The sequence below is a fragment of the Carettochelys insculpta genome, chromosome 4 (assembly GCF_033958435.1).
Source record: "Carettochelys insculpta isolate YL-2023 chromosome 4, ASM3395843v1, whole genome shotgun sequence".
NCBI classification, from domain to species: Eukaryota; Metazoa; Chordata; order Testudines; family Carettochelyidae; genus Carettochelys; species Carettochelys insculpta.
The window spans coordinates 115,358,354-115,372,211 of record NC_134140.1 but is presented as its reverse complement, the minus strand read 5'-3'; positions in this window follow the sequence as shown (position 1 = coordinate 115,372,211).

Here is a 13,858-nt window from a genome sequence, read left to right as displayed (position 1 = left end):
AGAGGTCTGTTGAGAAGCAGGATGGGGATGTGGGGTCTTGGCAGGAGGGAGGCTGCAGGAGCAGGCTGGGAGAGTGGAGTCTGGGTTGCAGGAAGGGTGCAGGAGTGGGCTAAGGATGAGGGATTGGGTGGGAGGAAGGGTGCAGGAGTGGGATGTGGGTCCAGAGTTGGAGTGGAGAGGGTCTGGACAAGTAGTAGGAGCAGGAGCAGGCTGAGGGTAGGGAGTGTGGGGGGCAGGGAGGGTGCAAAAATGGCCTAGGTGGGGGACTATGAGGAAGGTGTGTGAGGGTGATGGGACTTAACTGCACAGTTCCCCTGTGCTGACGTTGTTGTGCATTTCCTGCTATTGCCAGGCACTGACCCCTGTTCTTCCCGTTGCCTATGATTGGCCAAGCCGCACAGTGGGGGAAAAGCTTCCAAGCAGCACTTTCCTGCACTGCTGTTCTCCCAGCTGGGGGTGGGGGACAGCAACACGTGCAGCACTTCCTCTCCCAGCTAGGCAGAGCCCAGGGGGCCCAGTCCAGTCCTGACTTGTCTGGCTCCAGCACGCAAGACTTCGGGCTCCCCTCCAGTCCAGCCATGGGCTGCAGGGAGGCCCATTGGCCTGGAGCGCAAGCCCAAGCTAGGCACTGCAGGCAAGATGGGTGGTCTTTCAGGTGCCACAGGACTCTGTTATTTTTGCTGACAAAGACAAACATGACTACCCCTCTACAATGTTATCACCATATTGTTTTCCTTTCCAATAAATCTGTCTACAAGAATCTTGTTTCCCTGAAGCTGAGTTTTAAATGAGTGAAGTCAAGAAACTGTTCAATTTTTCCTTATGACAAATAGAAATTTAGTAACTTCAGATTTCCAGTTCTTTAAAACTAGGGACATTAAATGTAATTTAGCACGAAGGCATGTTTAGAACAGGTAATCTTGTGTGCAGAACTCCTCGAGCTGAGGGATGCTGCTTGTGATAATATGTTGTCCTTAAATTAAGAAACACCATGCATTGAGTTGGGCTTGGCCTCTGGGTTCGTGCTCAGAAGAAGTTTTATACAACTTTTTACTGTGTTTGCTTTCAAACGCTTTTTAATGGTCAATGAATGAGAACAAAAGATAACAAAGAGAGGAAAAAATAAAATCAAACAGCTGGAGGAGTCTCTACCAGAATAATGCCTGCACAGGGTTGCAGCAAATAATTTAGTTAAAGCACACTTGCTAGGTTTGCTTAGCTGAGCAGAACAAACAATCAGATAAGCCGACTGGAGCATATTCACAGGCTTTCACTGAAATAAAATAATAAAGCCAAATCCATGGAGTGTGCTGCACATTGACACCAAACATGTAACAAAAAGAAAATGTGATTTATTATAGCATTTATCTGCCAGAGAATGGTATATCACGGAGCAGCCGTGGAAGAATGCTTTTAGTATCATCTGGGGCTTCATGCTCTTTTCTGGCCCATCATGGAAACAGAAATTTTAAAAGTGTCATTGACTGAGAGGTTCCGGGAGCACAGAATGAATTGTAAAGCAAGCAGCACTATACGCTGGTCACACTAGCTACACCTCCCCTTCCTTAGGGAATCAGAGCAACTTTTCACACTCAATTGGCTAAACTTGCAGACAGGAAAATGAGCAGGGAAGGTTACTCCTAGGTAATAGGCCTATGTGGATCATACACACTTCCACAGGACTTGCCAGTTGCTAGTGTACCATTTGGCCTCCTGTTTCAAGAAACCGTGCAAAGAAAGTCAAATTCCTGAGCAAAGAAGGCACATTTTGTCCCATTCTTGCCTCTCCAATTCATATTTGAAACTGGATGTCAACTTACAAGGACTGTGAGGTCTATCCGCATGCTTCAGGATCATTCACTAGAGTTAAGGACCTTTACTTCATGGGGCAGATATCGAACAACCTGTCCCATTTATGGCATAGGCACCTCTCTCTGAGCACAACATTTTAATTCTGAAAAGGGAGCATGACATGAACTGCATCCCAGGTCCCCTTAGACACTTCATCCCCAGTTTGCTCAGCAGGCGGCTGCTGCAAAAACCCCTGGGGATCTGAGAAGTGGCGCCCCTTCTGACTGAGGCTGCTGCTACACTACCATTGTCTCATCAGAGGTGCCATGGTAATAAGGCAATTCAAAGCAGGCTAACGAGCTGCTAATGTGCATATTCAGTGCCTCATCAGCATAATGGCGGCCACGCAAACAAACTTTGAATTGCAGCTTGACAGTGAAATTGGGGTTAGCTTCGAAATAAACCGCCCACTTTTACTTTCCCTTACTCCAGTCTAGTTCTATGGGAGTAAGGGGATGTGGAAGTGGACAGCTTATTTCAAAGCTGTCCCCATCTACACTGTCAATCTGAAATTCAAAGTTTGTTCACGTGGCCACCATTACACTAGTGAGCCACTGAATATGCAAGTCATCGCCTCATTAGCCTGCTTTGAATTGTCTCATTACCATGCCCCCTGCAACAGGACAATGGCAGTTAGCAGCAACCTCAGGCATCAGCACTGGCACAATAGAATTTGTGCATGGGACTTAGTCAATAATATTAGACTTGAACCTCTTTCCTCTAGCCATCCTGGGAAATGGAGTATGCCAGATTAAAGCAGTCTCCAGGCCAGGAAGGGCTGGTAATGAGGGGGATGATGGGAGGTAGTTACCTGGAGCCCCTCTCTGGGGACACATGTGGCTCTGTGCCACCCACTGTTCCCAGACTCTGCCCCTGCCCACCGCTGCAATGGGAGTGGGAGGAATAAACCTCAGGAGAACCACATTGCTGCTCTGCTGTTCTTCAGCAAAGAGGAATGAGAAGGTGCAGCACACAGAGCCACTTCCTCCTTCCCCTCACAGAGTCCCTACCATGGGTGCTCCCCTATCAGGGACACCCAGAGTACAGAGGTTCAAGTGTGCTGGTAGTGCATGAGCCAGAAAAGAGTCTGACTCACCACCCTCCCCCAATCTTCTGGTATCACAGTCTGGCTAATGGACACAGAAGGTAACATGTATTCGTGTCACTGGTCTTGTCCCTGGCTGCAGAACACCCCATAGCAGCATCCAGAGGCAAGGCAAACCATTCCACGCATCTCCCTTCCTGCCAGGATATAACGCGCAAGAGGAAGTAGTAAGCCCTGCAGCCACGCCGGCTCAGATCCTTTCTCACATACTTAAACACAGGGCAGACACATTCAGGCTAAAGAGACCATTGCACCCTCAGGGCTACATAGTAGTGTGGACTAGGTGCATCACTCCATTGGCCATCCTAGCTACTCAGGCTGGGCACAGAGCTAAAGGTTTAGTCCTTAGTGCATCCTTTTGCAGCATTAGATATTGGCCAGTGTGCCTGGATACTAGCCAATGGAACACTAACCCGGTATGCCACATCCTAGAAACCTGAGTACTGGATCAGGTCCAGAGCACATTCCACATTAACTTCAATCTGCGGGATAAGCATTCTGCTACAAAGGGCTAGTACAGACCCAACAGAAGGGCCTTATCACCATTTGGGCCCATGGTTCCCAAACTTTTCAGTAATGTGGATTCCCTAACAGCTAGTTTAAGTCTTTGTGGCTCCCCACAGACAAATATTTACTTTCCTGACTCAAGACATTAGACCCAATAATTCAGGGTGCGTGTTTCAAGTGGACAGATGACTATGAATGGGTTTGTGATTTTATTCAATTACTTGTACTATATTTAAATACATAATCGGAACCAACCCAATCTAGTTTTTAAAACCATAATTTGACAACATGGATTATGGGCAAATTCTGGTGCAGCCTAAGATTTTACTCAGCTGAATGGACTTGTAACATAAAAAGTTCTTCAGCTACTGTTGTTGCTTTGACAAATCTCACAGTACCTAGAAAGAGAGGCATATTGGCTACTTCTGTGAACTCATCAATATGCGGTATCAAATATTGGCTCTTCTGAACTTGTTCTAGGAAATGGTGTTGAACATTGTCGCAATGGCATTAATACTCAGTTCCCAAGCTGCTTGTTGCCCAGTCATAATTCTATGTGTCTCTTGGTACAACGGTCTCACCAAAGGTGCATGTGTAACTGCCCACAGGTAAACTTGAATCTGGGATCTCTGGAGCCTCTACGGTTTGAGCTAAAAGCCAGCTGGCTCTCAGCTAAGGCTGTAGAGAGGCTTATTTTTTTTCTCTCTGTAAATGGTCTAGGTCCCACTGCCTGGGACAACGAATTACACCTGGGAGGTCTGTAGGGTGCACATGCTTATTTATGTTTTGCAATTCACATGGTCAAAACACAAGGGGCTTCTAAATCTTTCTGAGGAAAAGTTGCTTCCTTAGACAGGTTTTCTCTTGGCTGTTTCATTCTTTTTTGTTTCCAAGGGGAACAATTGCTGCTCTTGTTTATAAATTCCAGGTGCCAGCTATCTACCCATCTCAGTAGTTTCCCAGGCCTCACACTTTCATTTACTAACTCATGAAAACAAACACTACATGGTAGCTGTGGATATTCTGCAGTAATATCAAAGGACAAGAATCCAAATGCAATGTAACTCTCTGTGTATTCTTGACTTTTCTTCTTTGTCTATTTAGCTTTATTAAGATCATTGTAATCTTCATTTGCTACATGTCAAGTCGGCAGGTGGTTAAAAACCATTCCATTATAAAGATAAGCCAGTCTGTCTGTTTCTCTCAGCCTCTTTTTCCTATCTGCCTAAGAACATAAGAATGGCCATTACTGGGTCAGATCAAAGGTCCATCTAGTCCAGTGTCCTGTCTGCTGACAGTGGACAGTGCCAGGTACCCCAGAGGAGGTGGACTGAAGACAATGATCAAGTGACTTGTCTCCTGCCATCCATCTCCAGTCTCTGATAGACAGAGGCCAGGGACACCATTCCTAACCCCCTGGCTAATAGCCTTTTCTGGATCTAACCTCCATGAATTTATCTAGCTCATCTTGGAGCTTGGTTATAGACCTAGCCTTCACAGCCTCCTTTGGCAAGGAGTTCCACAGGTTGACTGTGTGTTGTGTGAAAAAGAACTTTCTTTTATTAGTTTTAGACCTGCGACCAATTAATTTTATTTGGTGTCCTCTAGTTCCACACCACTCATGATTATATATACCTCTATCATATCCCCCCTCAGTCTCCTCTTTTCTAAACTGAAAAGTCCCAGTCTCTTTAGCTTCTCCTCATATGGGACCCCTTCCAAGTCCCTAATCATTTTAGTTGCCCTTTTCTGAACCTTGTCTAACGCCAAAATATCTTTTCTGCGGTGAGAAGACCACATCTGTACACAGTATTCAGGTTGTGGGCATAGTTTTAGTTTTATAAAGGGTGAGTAAGATATTCTTTGTCTTAGTTTCTATCCCTTTTTTAATAATTCCAACATCCTATTCGCTTTTTTGACTGCCGCTGCACACTGCGTGGATGTTTTCAGAGAACTATCCATGATAACCCCAAAATCTCTTTCCTGATTAGTTGTAGCTAAATTAGCCCCCATTATATTGTATGTATAGTTGGGCTTATTTTTTCCAATGTGCATTATTTTACATTTATCCACATTAAATTTCATTTGCCATTTTGTTGCCCAGTCGCTCAGTTCGGTGAGATCCTTTTGAAGTTCTTCACAGCCTGCTTTCACCCTGACTATTTTGACCAGTTCAGTTTCGTCCGCAAACTTTACCACCTCACTGCTCACCCCTTTCTCTAGACCACTCTAGAGCCTCTGCCTGTGCACTTGTTGCCCCCAGCAAGAAGCTTCTCTGTCCAAGACTCCATCAGCAGCATGAGACACTAAACCATACGTAATATGCAGGTTATTTTTGTCTCTTAATTAGAAAAAAATAAATAAACTGTGCATAATCCATTAACATTTTCCACCAAACACGTCTGCCTCTTCACAGAAGCCATAGTTTGGGAAGTCCAGCCTTAGATGCCGTGTGTTCTTCTCCATTGTCTTTTCCCCTTAATGTCTCCTCGTATTAGGAGGCACTCTGCTCCGCCTCCTTTTTCTCTCCTCTTAGAAATGCTTCCACTACAGAATAACCCTTTTGCTTTTAGGCACAGTGGAATGGAGCCCACTCTGTAGTTAAAAAGAAGTAATAAAAATCTGCATCTGCTCTGAAGTGGAACGATCTTCCTCTTGCCCATCCTGTCACGTTCAAATCCTCCCCATCAGAGCCCTGCAAACAACTCAGTATCAGTCCGCATCAGCTGGCAGCTCATTTTCCATCATGTCACACTGCTCCCTGTTTGGCCACCAAAAATACCATCATTTGCACCCTGCAGCTTTGTGCCTTCCTGCGCTGCCCCATATGCATGGAATGGCCTTGCAGTTGTAGTCTGCCATGCCTCTCACCCTGTGATCTGCTCTCTCTCACCAACTTCTTTCAGGCTCAGAAAGGAAAACAACATCTTAAAGGCCAGAGCCTGAGCTCCTCGCTCACTTCAAGTAATGCATGGCTCTGCGCATAGTCCCATTGTCATTAACATCGGTCAGAAAATCAGGGGGTCTCTATTTATCTCCTGTATCCTATTATCCCTCCAGACTGTCACTGGAATGGGAATCTAGACACTTTTTTTTCCAATGGCCTTGCTAACAGCACCTGAAAAATAGGGAGTATAATAAGTGTGTGTGTGTGTGTGTGTGTGTGTAAATCTCATATTTGCATATGTAAAGCAAATAAAAGTATCCAGATTCCATGGTTTTTGGAGTTAGTTAATCTCTGCCTATGTCAGGAAGGACTTCCTTCTGTCCTATATAGCATTGCACAACTGGCCAGGTACAGTTTGGACTCTGACCTGGCTACCCGCACTGCAGAAGTCAAAGCATTGGACATGATGAATTAATGGCATAGTACAACATGGAAAATACTGTCTTCCTGGAGATGGGGGGGTTGATGGCCCCTTTGAGTGGGAAGGGGGCAAGTGGAGATTGAAACAAACTGTAAAGAGTCCAGCAAAGAGTATCAAAGTTATTGCCACAGGGCCTACTTCAGTGTATATCGCGCTGGCTTGAGTTGCTGACTTCCCCACTGTGACACAGCTGCAGTGAGGACAATCCAGGCATGTGTCTCTGGGTAAACTGTATCTTCACCATTCGTGGGCACAGGCAACAGTGAAAAAAATCACTTGGCCCAGGATATATATTGGCATTCATGAGGCCACTGACCCCTAGCAAAAGGGTCTTTCTGCAGCTTGTTTTTATGTTTGCCACACAATAGCCGCGTCTACACGTGCACGCTACTTCAAAGTAGCGGCGCCAACTTCGAAATAGCGCCCGTCACGGCTACACGTGTTGGGAGCTATTTCGAAGTTAACATCGACGTTAGGTGGTGAGACGTCGAAGTCGCTAACCCCATGAGGGGATGGGAATAGCGCCCTACTTCGATGTTCAACGTCAAAGTAGGGAACGTGTAGTCGTTGCGCGTCCCGCAACATCGAAATTGTGGGGTCCTCCATGGCAGCCATCAGCTGAGGGGTTGAGAGACGCTCTCTCCAGCCCCTCAGCTCGATGGTGGCCGCGTAGAGCGGCCCCTTAAAGCTCCCCGCCCCCTGCCTTCCTGTGCAGGAAGCTGAGAGAGTGTGCAGGCAGCAGCATTGCCACGCGGCTAGCCTGCATGCTCTTCTGCAGCCACAGACACCCACACCTGACGCAATGGCCGCCCACCAGCCCCCCCCGCCAGTGCCCCAAAGGGACCCTCCCCAAGGACAGCCAGGGTTCCCAGCCCAGCAGCCAGGCGGGGAAGTGGCAGCGGGGCCCCTCCTGGATGGAGGCCGAGCTTCGGGACCTGCTGGGGCTCTGGAGCGAGGAGGAGGTGCTCCAGGTAATGGGGAGCAAGAGGCGGAACGCGGATGCGTTTGCTCGGCTGGCCAAGTGCCTGGCCACCCGGGGTCACCCTGCCCGCACTCCAGATCATGTCCGGAGTAAAGTGAAGGAGCTGCGGCAGGGCTACGCCGGGCCCAGGATGCGGCTGGCTGATCTGGGGCCGCCCCCGTCACTTGCCCCTTTTAGAGGGAGGTCAGGGACATCCTGGGCCCCAGGCACACCTCCTCCCCTCCGGCCACTCTTGATACCTCAGCCGAGGAGCCCCAGCAGGCCCCTGGAGGTGAAGTCCGCCCCGGAGGCAAGCCCTGCACCCCGGCCCCCCCCCCCCCCAGGAGTCCACCCCTGCGGCACCGGAGGAGGAGGAGGAGGAGAGGGACTCCTCCTCCAGCGAAACCAGCCTCCAGACAATGCTGCCGACCTGGAGCTCCAGCCGGGCGTCTGCCCCCCGGGTGTCCCCCAACCGTGGGAGTGGACCGTCAGGTATGTACCGCCCCCCCGGTGCACACCCCCAGGGTTGAGGGGCAGGGTTAAGAGATATGATCAGGGCCCTCCACATGCCTAGATGGCCATGGCCCCAAGGACAGCAGTGGCATGTCCCTCAGAAGAGTGCATCAGCCCCTGCCCCCCCACCCCAGCACGACAGTGCCATGCCCCATCCCCGGGGCTGGGGGGAGCGGAAACTCTAGGCTCCCCTGGGGGGAAGGGGGTGGGACACCCAGCAGCAGCAGCAGCAGCAGCAGCAGCAGCAGCAGCATGTGATGGAGTGGAGGGAGTGCGAATGCGAGACTCAGGCTACATATGAGAAACAAGCTGAATAGCTCCCAGTGGCTAAGGATGACCCTGGGGCTACAACTGGCAGGTTACACCTCTGCCCTGAACGAAGAGGAGGGAGGAGCCGAGCTGGGTTTGAATCGGGGGCCGCAGTTAGAGGCTAGGGGAAGGAAGATCTAGAAGGCAGCCAGCCTGAGGAGGGGGAAAGCTACACCCCAGAGGGGCACCCCTTGGGGTCTTCTCCCCAGGACGGGTTGGAAGGACTGTCTCTGACTGCTGTACTGTCACCTCTGTGAGAAACTGGGCATCTGTTGCCTAATAAACCTCCTGTCGTACCTGCTGAGTGAGAGTCACTCCTGCCAGTGGACGGGGTGTAGTGCAGGGGGACCCCTGAACCCCATCACAGCAGCATCTCCCAGGGACAGGGTTGGAGAACCTGCAGCAGAGGGGTGGGGGGACAAGGGCCACGGCTTGGGGCCCACACTAACGCCTGTCTCCACTCTTCTCCCCCCGCACTCCTGTGTTCCGCAGCTGCACCATCGGAAGGACCGGAGAGCGCCGGCGAGGCATCAGTGGTCCCGGAATCCCCTCCGGGGCCATCACTCCAGGCCAGCCCCTCAGCAGAGGACCGACCGGCCCCACAGCAGGCAAGACAGCGGACACAGCACCAGCAGCCGACAGCGATGGACCCCCAGCTGCTGGCCCTCCACCATCGGCAGCTGGAGGTCGCAGAGCAGCAGCTGCGGGTGCAGGAACGCCACCTTCAGCTGCAGGAGCGGGCGCTGGCCTGGCGCCAGGAGGCATGGGGGGCCTACATGCGGACCCTCAAACGCATCGCGGACTCCCTGGCCCCCCAGGCCATGCTGGCCGCTGCAGCGCCCGCCCTGCCTGCTCCACCTGCTGCTCCACCCGCTTCTCCAGCTGCTGCGCCGTCCGCCGTCACACCGCCACCGAGGGCCATTCTGCTGAGGGGGACCTGGGGCCAGGTGACACTCGCTGGCCGTATCTCCCGGTCCGCCCAGCCCCCAGCCAGCACCGGCCAGGGCTGCGGCCGAGGCGGGGATCCCGGCCGCCCACCCCCAGCGCTGGACTGTAAGGGCGTGGGGCCCAGGATGTGGCCCCCCTCCCCCTTTGTATATACTCCCCCCTAGTTTATTGTTATTTTATTGTAAATAGTTTGTATATTTGACCCGTTACTATGCTGATCCTTACCCCCCCATGTAAATAGTTCTCCCCTTCCTTGTCTTCCCCTTTCATGTTATCCCTATTTTTATAATGTATATATATTTATCAGTTAGAGTTCCCCTGTACATAGTTAGTTTGTCTTGTTCATAATATTAATAATAATAATAATAATAATAATAGTTCTAGTAAAGATGTTTGAGTTGACAAACAACTGTCTGCTTTTATTTTTAGAAGAAAAGTCAGGGGGGGTGCTCTTGGGTGCTCTGTGGTATGGGCGTAGGGGCAGGGAGTGTTGTGGAGGATGGGGGGGTGCAGTGGGGGGCCTGCCAGCATTCACCCCATGGCCTCATCGAACTGGGCCCGCAGGGCCTCCCGGACCCGGGTCCCTTCAGGGTCCACCTGGCGACTGGGGGCAGCGGGTGGCTGCACATCGGCCCTGCCGGCCTCCACAGCCCAGCCCTGAAAGAAGGCCTCCCCCTTGCTCTCCACCAGGTTGTGTAGGGCGCTGCACGCACCCACAATCTGGGGGATGTTGGTGGGGCCCGCATCAAGGCGGGTGAGGAGACACCTCCAGCACCCTTTGAGGCGCCCAAATGTGCGTTCCACCACCTGGCGCGCGTGGTTCAGGCACTGGTTGAAGTGCTCCTGGCTGCAGACAAATGGCCCGTGTACGGGTGCATGAGCCAGGGCCGGAGGGGGTATGCCGCATCTGCGATGACGCAGAGGGGCATGGTGGTGTCCCCCACAGGGATCTCCCACTGGGGAATGTAGGTCCCTGCCTCCAGCCGGCGACACATGCCCAAGTTCCGGAATACCCGGGCATCGTGGGTGGTGCCAGGCCAGCCCACATAAATGTCCAGGAAACGGCCCCGGCTGTCCACCAAGGCCTGGAGAACCACTGAGTGGTAGTCCTTCCGGTTTATGTAGCTTCCTCCACTGTGTTCCGGGGCACGGATGGGGATGTGAATCCCATCCAGAGCCCCAAAGCAACTGGGGAAGCCCAGGGTGGCAAAGCCCGCAATGGTGGCATCTGGGTCCCCAAGCCTCACGAGCCTGTGGAGGAGCATGGTGTTGATGGCGCGGACAACCTGCAGGGGAAGCACATGGGAGAGCACCAATGAGGGGTGTGCAGGATGTGTGTGGCCCTCCCCTGCCAGGGCCCCCCCTCCCCTCACCTGCCAGCGCCCCCCTCCCCTCCCCTCTCCTCCCCTGCCAGGGCTGCCTCCCTCCCCTCCCCCCATGGGTCCTCTTACCTCCATGAGGACAGCCCCGATGGTGGCCTTGTCGACGCCAAACTGCTGGCCCACAGATCAGTAGCTGTCTGGAGTGGCCAGCTTCCAGACAGCGATGCCGACCCGTTTCTCGACGCTGAGGGCACGCCGCATGAAGGTGTCCTGGTGCCTCAGTGCGGGGGTGAGCCACTGGCATAGCTCCAGAAATGTCTGCCGGCTCATCCAAAAGTTCTGGAGCCAGCGGTCGTCGTCCCACTCTCCGAGCACCAGCCGCTCCCACCAGGCGGTGCTGGTGGGGTAGCTCCACAGCCGGCGGCGTGTGCGGCAGGGGCAGGTGGCGGGGTGCTGCAGGGGTGGGGGTTGAGTCCTCCTCCCTTGCGGGCAGCTCCTCCTCTGTGGCAAGGAGGTGCTCAGCTGCCTCCTGCATGGCATCGAGCAGGGCGAGCACTGCTCCTGCAGGGGCGGCTGTGTGGACCTCTGTCGGCTGCTGCTGCTGCTGCTGCTGCTGCTGCTGGGGGTCCATGACTGCATCGCTCGAGGTGTGCGTGCCTATAGCTCTGCAGACCACATGCTGTGCAGGCTGCGTGTGTCTGGGAGGGGCCCTTTAAGGGAGCGGCTAGCTGTTGCCCCGGACGCGCTAGTCCGCCCTGTGACCCTGTCTGCAGCTGTTCTTGGCACCCTTATTTCGATGTGTGGTACTTTGGCATGTAGACGTTCCCTCGCAGCGCCTATTTCGATGTGGTGCTGCGCAACGTCGACATTGAACATCGACGTTGCCAGCCCTGGAGGATGTGTAGACGTTATTCATCGAAATAGCCTATTTCGATATCGCTACATCGAAATAAGCTTCTTCGATGTAGCGTTCACGTGTAGACGTAGCTAATGACTGCTGAGGGTCTATTTGAACAACACTTTGGTCAGGTAACAAAATGTTAATATGATACAGTACTGCTACCAAATTTGGTCATGCTGCAAGGTCTGGCAGATATATGTATGTCAGGCAAGAGATGATTTGAAGCTAATTGTCGTGTGCAGATCATTGAGTGGTGTGACATTATGTGATTGAAATATATGAGACATCTGATTAAAAGGTGGCACAAGTCCAGAAAGGATTAACTACCTCACAGTCTAACTCACTGGATGGTTGACCTTTAATGATTTACCTTGAAGGAAATTGTGTAAATGATAGTGGGCCTCTTACATTAGGTTAGAGTGGAACTTGGAATGGTAAATGTGTATTGTTAGAACATGGGAAAGGTAGATGTTTGCTCAGGTCTTGCAGCATAAATAATCCTTGCCTCTTACTATAGCTTTGCTTCAAGAGCAGAAAAGAATATTAACATTTGTGATACAACGTGAAGTAGTAGTATGGTTTGCGTGTCTCTTTGAGGGTTGTGGTGAACTGTACAGGAACTGTTTTATAGATAAATTACTGTATGCTAATTGCCACAATGTTTGGGAGACAGAAGGTTGTGTCAAAAGCCTACCGTGTTCTCTCAGGCCAAGACGTTACTGCATACATATAAAGTCTCTTTGGACAGGATCCTTTCAATATCATATCTACCTGGAAACTCCTGGGGAAAGCTTTAAGCCATAAAGGATGAAATCCCAGGAGGTTCTTGTATCCCACCATGCACATTGACTCATTAACTCTGGACTGATCAGAAAAGTCCCATCTACAAGTTCTAAGCTGAACACTTCTGTGTAACTGAACTTTCAGAATTGAACTCTTGGCTGTAGGTGTATTGATCCTGTAATCAATATGCTCTTTTCTTTATTAAATACATTTTAATGTTGTTAATAAGAATGGGCTATCAGTGTGTATTTGGGATATGGGCTGAAATATGTATTGACCTCACAGGTCATATGTCCAATCCTTTGGGGACCGGCAGAACTTTGTTGGACTGGGGTGTCTAGAGGGAAGTCAGAGCCTGTGTACTTTCAGGGAACTTCATGATTTGGATTTCTGAATGACCAATGAAGTAACACAGAAGCTGTTTTGTGCTGACTTCGTGACTATAAATATTGGCTTTAGTGCTTGGCCGGCCCATTTTTTGCAATGTACCCTAACTGAGTGCCCTCACCTGGCTCTCCTGGGACTCTAGTTATCACAGGTGATGTATGGAAACAGGTGCAGGGAGCTGTAAGGACTTTTTCAGTGCTAAACCTGTTTCTCAGAGCTGCAGCTCTGCTGCAGTTTTGCTAGATACAGCACAGGACCCATGCAACTGGGGATTTCAAAAACAGTTTCAAAACAGGCAGCACTGACAGGATGGCTCTTTACAGCCTGTAACTTTGGCAGCCACTGTGAATGTTCAGAGAAAGTGAACACTTCCCATTGGCTAAAGGAATTTTGACCTTGGCTCTGTGTAATATCAATGGCCACCTGAGTTTTGATCCTTCTCCTGCCACGAAAGCCTAAAGATTTATAGTGATTGGCCTTCCTTGCTCCTTTCCAAATCTTTTTTGGGCTGCTGCCGTTGGCAATCCCCACTCTCGGCCATATGGATGGCAATTAACAAGTATTCAGCAGCTTCAGGACCAGTGATTATATTACTGGAGAATTTTATTATGAGATGTTTGCTCCTCGGTGTGCTATGTGTTCCAATGACACCTCCGAGTGCCAGCGAAGGGGCTTTGTAAACACATCACTCGTGCGCTTTTTTCATTCCTTTTGTTGTAATTGTGAAGAAATTAGGCTTAAAGGGGTTGTATTAGTAGCAAATTTGCCTCACCGTCGCCAAAGAGTAAAAATAACCCTCCATAGACACTCTGATGAGGATAGCAAGAGTGCAGCAGGAGAAGTCATGGAAATTTGTTTCCTTTTAAAAGACACACAGACAAATTCAGACTTGCTGATGGCTGG